Below are 6,667 nucleotides of genomic sequence, written 5' to 3' on the forward strand. Positions count from 1 at the left end.
ATTGGTATAAGGTCTTCTATGAAGGTTTGATAGAATTCTGCACTAAACCCGTCTGGACCTGGGCTCTTTTTGGTTGGGAGACCTTTAATGACTGCTTCTATTTCCTTAGGAGTTATGGGGTTGTTTAACTGGTTTATCTGTTCCTGATTTAACTTCGATACCTGGTATCTGTCTAGGAAATTGTCCATTTCCTGAAGATTTTCAAGTTTTGTTGAATATAGGTTTTTATAGTAAGATCTGATGATTTTTTGAATTTCCTCTGAATCTGTAGTTATGTCTCCCTTTTCATTTCTGATTTTGTTAATTTGGACGCACTCTCTGTGTCCTCTCGTTAGTCTGGCTAAGGGTTTATCTATCTTGTTGATTTTCTCAAAGAACCAACTTTTGGTTCTGTTGATTCTTTCTATGGTCCTTTTTGTTTCTACTTGGTTGAATTCAGCTCTGAGTTTGATTATTTCCTGCCTTCTACTCCTCCTGGGTGTATTTGCTTCTTTTTGTTCTAGAGCTTTTAGGTGTGCTGTCAAGCTGCTGACATATGCTCTTTCCTGTTTCTTTCTGCAGGCACTCAGCGCTATGAGTTTTCCTCTTAGCACAGCTTTCACTGTGTCCCATAAGTTTGGGTATGTTGTACCTTCATTTTCATTAAATTCTAAAAAGTTTTTAATTTCTTTCTTTATTTCTTCCTTGACCAGGTTATCATTGAGTAGAGCATTGTTCAATTTCCACGTATATGTGGGCATTCTTCCCTTATTGTTATTGAAGACCAGTTTTAGGCCGTGGTGGTCCAATAGCACGCATGGGATTATTTCTATCTTTCTGTACCTGTTGAGGCCCGTTTTTTGACCAATTATATGGTCAATTTTGGAGAAAGTACCATGAGGAGCTGAGAAGAAGGTATATCCTTTTGCTTTAGGATAGAATGTTCTATAAATATCCGTTAAATCCATTTGGCTCATGACTTCGCTTAGTCTGTCTACATCTCTGTTTAATTTCTGTTTCCATGATCTGTCCATTGATGAGAGTGGGGTGTTGAAATCTCCCACGATTATTGTGTGAGGTGCAATGTGTGTTTTGAGCTTTAGTAAGGTTTCTTTTACGTATGTAGGTGCCCTTGTATTTGGGGCATAGATATTTAGGATTGAGACTTCATCTTGGTGGATTTTTCCTTTGATGAATATGAAGTGTCCTTCCTTATCTTTTTTGATGACTTTTAGTTGAAAATTGATTTTATTTGATATTAGAATGGCTACTCCAGCTTGCTTCTTCTGACCATTTGCTTGGAAAATTGTTTTCCAGCCTTTCACTCTGAGGTAATGTCTGTCTTTGTCTCTGAGGTGTGTTTCCTGTAGGCAGCATTATGCAGGGTCCTCGTTGCGTATCCAGTTTGTTAATCTATGTCTTTTTATTGGGGAGTTGAGGCCATTGATATTGAGAGATATTAAGGAATAGTGATTATTGCTTCCCGTTATATTCATATTCGGAAGTGAGGTTATGTTTGTGTGCTTTCATTCTCTTTGTTTTGTTGCCAAGATGATTAGTTTCTTGCTTCTAGGGTATAGCTTGCCTCCTTATGTTGGGCTTTACCCTTTATTATCCTTTGTAGTGCTGGATTTGTAGAAAGATATTGTGTAAATTTGGTTTTGTCATGGAATATCTTGGTTTCTCCATCTATGTTAATTGAGAGTTTTGCAGGATACAGTAACCTGGGCTGGCATTTGTGTTCTCTTAGGGTCTGTATGACATCTGTCCAGGATCTTCTGGCCTTCATAGTTTCTGGCGAAAAGTCTGGTGTGATTCTGATAGGTCTGCCTTTATATGTTACTTGACCTTTTTCCCTTACTGCTTTTAATATTCTTTCTTTATTTTGTGCGTTTGGTGTTTTGACAATTATGTGACGGGAGGTGTTTCTTTTCTGGTCCAATCTATTTGGAGTTCTGTAGGCTTCTTGTATGCCTATGGGTATCTCTTTTTTTAGGTTAGGGAAGTTTTCTTCTATGATTTTGTTGAAGATATTTACTGGTCCTTTGAGCTGGGAGTCTTCACTCTCTTCTATACCTATTATCCTTAGGTTTGATCTTCTCATTGAATCCTGGATTTCCTGTATGTTTTGGACCAGTAGCTTTTTCCGCTTTACATTATCTTTGACAGTTGAGTCAATGATTTCTATGGAATCTTCTGCTCCTGAGATTCTCTCTTCCATCTCTTGAATTCTGTTGGTGAAGCTTGTATCTACAGCTCCTTGTCTTTTCTTTTGATTTTCTATGTCCAGGGTTGTTTCCATGTGTTCTTTCTTGATTGCTTCTATTTCCATTTTTAATTCCTTCAACTGTTTGATTGTGTTTTCCTGGAATTCTTTCAGGGATTTTTGCGATTCCTCTCTGTAGGCTTCTACTTGTTCTCTAAGGGAGTTCTTTATGTCTTTCTTGAAGTCCTCCAGCATCATGATCAAATATGATTTTGAAACTAGGTCTTGCTTTTCTGGTGTGTTTGGATATTCCGTGTTTGCTTTGGTGGGAGAATTGGGCTCCGATGATGCCATGTAGTCTTGGTTTCTGTTGCTTGGGTTCCTGTGCTTGCCTCTCGCCATCAGATTATCTCTAGTGTTACTTTGTTCTGCTATTTCTGACAGTGGCTAGACTGTCCTATAACCTGTGTGTCAGGAGTGCTGTAGACCTGTTTTCCTGTTTTCTTTCAGCCAGTTATGGGGACAGAGTGTTCTGCTTTCGGGCGTGTAGTTTTTCCTCTCTACAGGTCTTCAGCTGTTCCTGTGGGCCTGTGTCTTGAGTTCACCAGGCAGGTTTCTTGCAGGGGAAAAGTTGGTCCTACCTGTGGTTCCAAGGCTCAAGTTTGCTCGTGGGGTACTGCCTAAGTCCTCTCCGCTGTGGCAGCAACCGGGAAAATCTGTGCAGCTCCTTCCGGGAGCCTCCGTGCACCAGGGTTTCAGATGACGTTTGGTGTTTTCCTCTGGCGCCTGGATGTGCACAGAGTGCAGTCTCTTCTGGTTTCCCAGGCGTGTCCGCCTCTCTGAAGGTTCAGCTCTCCCTCCCACGGGATTTGGGTGCAGAGAACTGTTTATTCGGTCTGTTTCCTTCAGGTTCCGGCAGTGTCTCAGGCGCAGGGGTCCTGCCGCTCCCGGGCCCTCCCCTACGGGAACCCAGAGGCCTTATACAGTTGCCTCTTGGGCCAGGGATGTGGGCAGGGGTGGGAAGTGTTGGTGGTCTCCTCCGCTCTGCAGCCTCAGGAGTGCCCACCTGATCAGGCGGTGAGGTCTCTCTCCCACGGGGTTTGGGAGCAGAGAGCTGCTGAGGTCCGGGATCCGCCGGTGTGGGACTTCCGGTAAACACAGGAAATGCCCGGCCTTAGAGGAATTTTGCCTCTGTGTGTCCTGAGTTCACCAGGCAGGTTTCTTGCAGGTGAAAAGTTGGTCCTACCTGCGTTTCCAAGGCTCAAGTTTGCTCGTGGGGTACTGCCTAAGTCCTCTCCGCTGTGGCAGCAACCGGGAAGATCTGCGCCGCTCTTTCCAGGAGCCTCCGTGCACCAGGGTTCCAGATGGCGTTTGGTGTTTTCCTCTGGCGCCTGGATGTGCACAGAGTGCAGTCTCTTCTGGTTTCCCAGGCGTGTCCGCCTCTCTGAAGGTTCAGCTCTCCCTCCCACGGGATTTGGGTGCAGAGAACTGTTTATTCGGTCTGTTTCCTTCAGGTTCCGGCAGTGTCTCAGGCGCAGGGGTCCTGCCGCTCCCGGGCCCTCCCCTACGGGAACCCAGAGGCCTTATACAGTTGCCTCTTGGGCCAGGGATGTGGGCAGGGGTGGGCAGTGTTGGTGGTCTCCTCTGCTCTGCAGCCTCAGGAGTGCCCACCTGATCAGGCGGTGAGGTCTCTCTCCCACGGGGTTTGGGAGCAGAGAGCTGCTGCGGTCCGGGATCCGCCGGTGTCAGAAGATACCTTTCAACACCCTTACTAATCCTATCACAGATGAGAAGCAGCCAACTACTTCACTTAATGCAGAGGGAATGTTCTGTCACACTGGAGGCAACTACAGAACAGATTCTAGGTCCCGGAGAAGCTGCCGAGATGCAGTTAGACCATACGCCTCATGATCCTCTCAGTATCTTCCTAAATCTAATATTGTGGTACTTAGCTCAGAAGCAATAGTAACGGTTGCAAAGGATTAAAGAACATCCCAGAGGCAGAGCCAACTTTCTTGTTTCCTTTCCAAAGTTTATCTTTAAAATATAAGGAGTAAAATTGCATAACAAATATGGCAGCATAAGTATTCTTAGAAATTGCTAAGATCAACTAGAACAATTAGAGATGCTAACCTTATTAAGGGAGTTACGGATTTACTCTTTAGTATGATTTCTTTATTTAATTTTGAAAAATAAGTAAGTGAGAAACTTTGGTACAATGAATGATTAGATACTTTGAACAACCCCTTATCCCAGGAGACTCTTGTTTCTTATAAAAAAAAAAGTTCTGCTCTGGGTTACAAATATTCCTTAGCACACCTTTTGTTGCTAAATTGAATAGTAATATACTCTAGTCAATTCTCGTATTCAACTTGTACAAACTGCTTGACATGGTTTCCAGGCCTACTTGTAGGAACTAATTCCAAAAGTCCTCCTAAACAAAGAGGCTGAGTAATCTCCTAAGCTTGATCCTGTGACACTAAGCTGATAGAAAATGCTCTTTTCCTTGGGAATACTGTTTTGTTTTTTGTTTTGTTCTGACTGCTGCAGAATGAGCCACTCTGACATTGTGAACTTTATTCAATCCCGTCCCAAATCACAGAGTTATATATAGTGATACATTTCATTTATAAGCATGACTACTCTTCCAAATGGGAGGTCTATAAGTGAAGCTTCATATTTAAAAAGAAAAAACCTAAATCTATTATCATAACTAAGAAGACTGTATTAGACTTTTGCAGCTATTTTATTCTAACTGAAATAAAGATGTAAAACTAATATCTAAATACAACTCAAATAGAATTTACACACCAAAAAGCTCTCTGAAATTCACATTTCTCAGTTATCAACAGTATATGATAGTAATTGCCCTCGATAGCATTAGCTGTCAAATTGAATATCTGAGTCAAATGGACACAGCTTGGAATCACCATTTTATATTTCATTTTACTTTATTTGAGGGTTATTTGAATACCTGTCTTTATCAGCATGATCTGTTGGCATATCTGTGAGAGGTCATCTTTTCTTAATTGATGAAGAGGGGCCCAGACAAATGCTGGTACTATTATTTCCTGGGCAGCCGGTCCTAGGTGTATAAGAAAGCCAGGTAAGGAGGGGACTGAGCAAGATAGAAAGTGAACCAGCAAGCAGCACTCTCCACAGTTCCTGCCTCTAGATTCCCGCCTTGAGGTTCTGCCTTGACATCCCTCAGTGGTGGACTGTGACCTGAACATGTAAGCCAAATAAATCCTCTGCTTTGACCAGTGTTTTATCACAGTAACAAAATGCAATTAGAAAAATCGTAAATGCTACATTTCTTTCCCGAGATACCAATTTTTTTACTTTTCTTGAAGATTACTTATTTATCTTAATCTTCATGATGAATTCAGTGAAATGATCCAAGGTTTCAACAGTATAGGTTTCTTGTAAGGTTTAAATTTCCTCTTAATGGGCTGAAGAGATGGCTCAGTGGTTAAGAGCACTGACTGCTCTTCCAGAGGTCTTGAGTTCAGTTCCCAGCAACCACATGGTGGCTCACAACCATCTGTAATGGGGACCTGATGCCCTCTTCTGGTGTGTCTGAAGACAGCTACAGTGTACTTGTATAAATAAAATAAATAAATAAATCTTAAATTTTTTTCTCTTAACTAAACAGCCAGGCATTCACTGCTTTATAGTCATAACATCCTCCAAGAATTTTTGGTCAGCTGTGACTTGCATGGCTCATTTGCTGTACAAAGATATATTCAAGAATTTACCTGTATGGGGATTGGGGATTTAGCTCAGTGGTAGAGCATTTGCCTAGCAAGCACAAGGCCCTGGGTTCGATCCCCAGCTCCAAAAAAAAAAAAAAAGAATTTACCTGTAGATTAAGGAGAAAGCTGAAAGGGCCAGAAATACAAATTTACCCCAACCACAAGAAGTTCTGCTTTTGAGCAGGTTGGATGGACTGGACCTGCTCCCATACAGAGATCAGAACTTCCTAAGAAACACGTTCATGTCAGAGACATCTAGTTGTGGTCAGACAGTTGTATAAATATAATGTATAAGTGTGTGTGTGTGTGTGTGTGTGTGTGTGTGTGTGTGTGTGTGTGTCCTGCTAGCCCACTGTATGGAACAGAAGTGAGTGTGTTGTGAGAGTGGACGTATAGGATCCCAAGAAAATGAACTCCATAGGAAATAAGTCTAAGCCTGGACAACTGGCATTTATTGGCTTCCTTGCCATTTGAAGTAAATGTAAAAGAGTGGGTGCTGTTTTCACTTCCTGTGGCTAAATGCAGCTTGTAGATTATACTTTGAATGGTAACATGTAATTGCAATTTTGTACAACACTTTGTATTGCAATATTTTATTCATTTAAACCTAAGAATAAGAATATCATTTTCATTTTTATGTTTATGATAGTGTTATTGAATAAGAGAGTCTCCAATTGGTTATGGCACTCCCTGAAATAAACCAATTAAAAGAACCAAACGAAAAGTA

At 41.8% G+C, this 6,667-nt stretch overlaps 1 non-coding gene across 1 annotated transcript; it reads left to right on the plus strand.

The window, feature by feature from the left end:
- The first annotated feature begins 5,954 nt into the window (after nt 1-5,954).
- Nucleotides 5,955-6,027, plus strand: Trnaa-agc (transfer RNA alanine (anticodon AGC)). The gene has a single exon. It is a non-coding gene; the product is annotated as a tRNA-Ala (tRNA).
- The last annotated feature ends 640 nt before the right edge of the window (nt 6,028-6,667 follow it).

Source organism: Rattus norvegicus, chromosome 8 (genome assembly GCF_021556685.1).
Source record: "Rattus norvegicus strain SHRSP/BbbUtx chromosome 8, alternate assembly SHRSP_T2T, whole genome shotgun sequence".
In the NCBI taxonomy this organism is placed as follows: domain Eukaryota; kingdom Metazoa; phylum Chordata; class Mammalia; order Rodentia; family Muridae; genus Rattus; species Rattus norvegicus.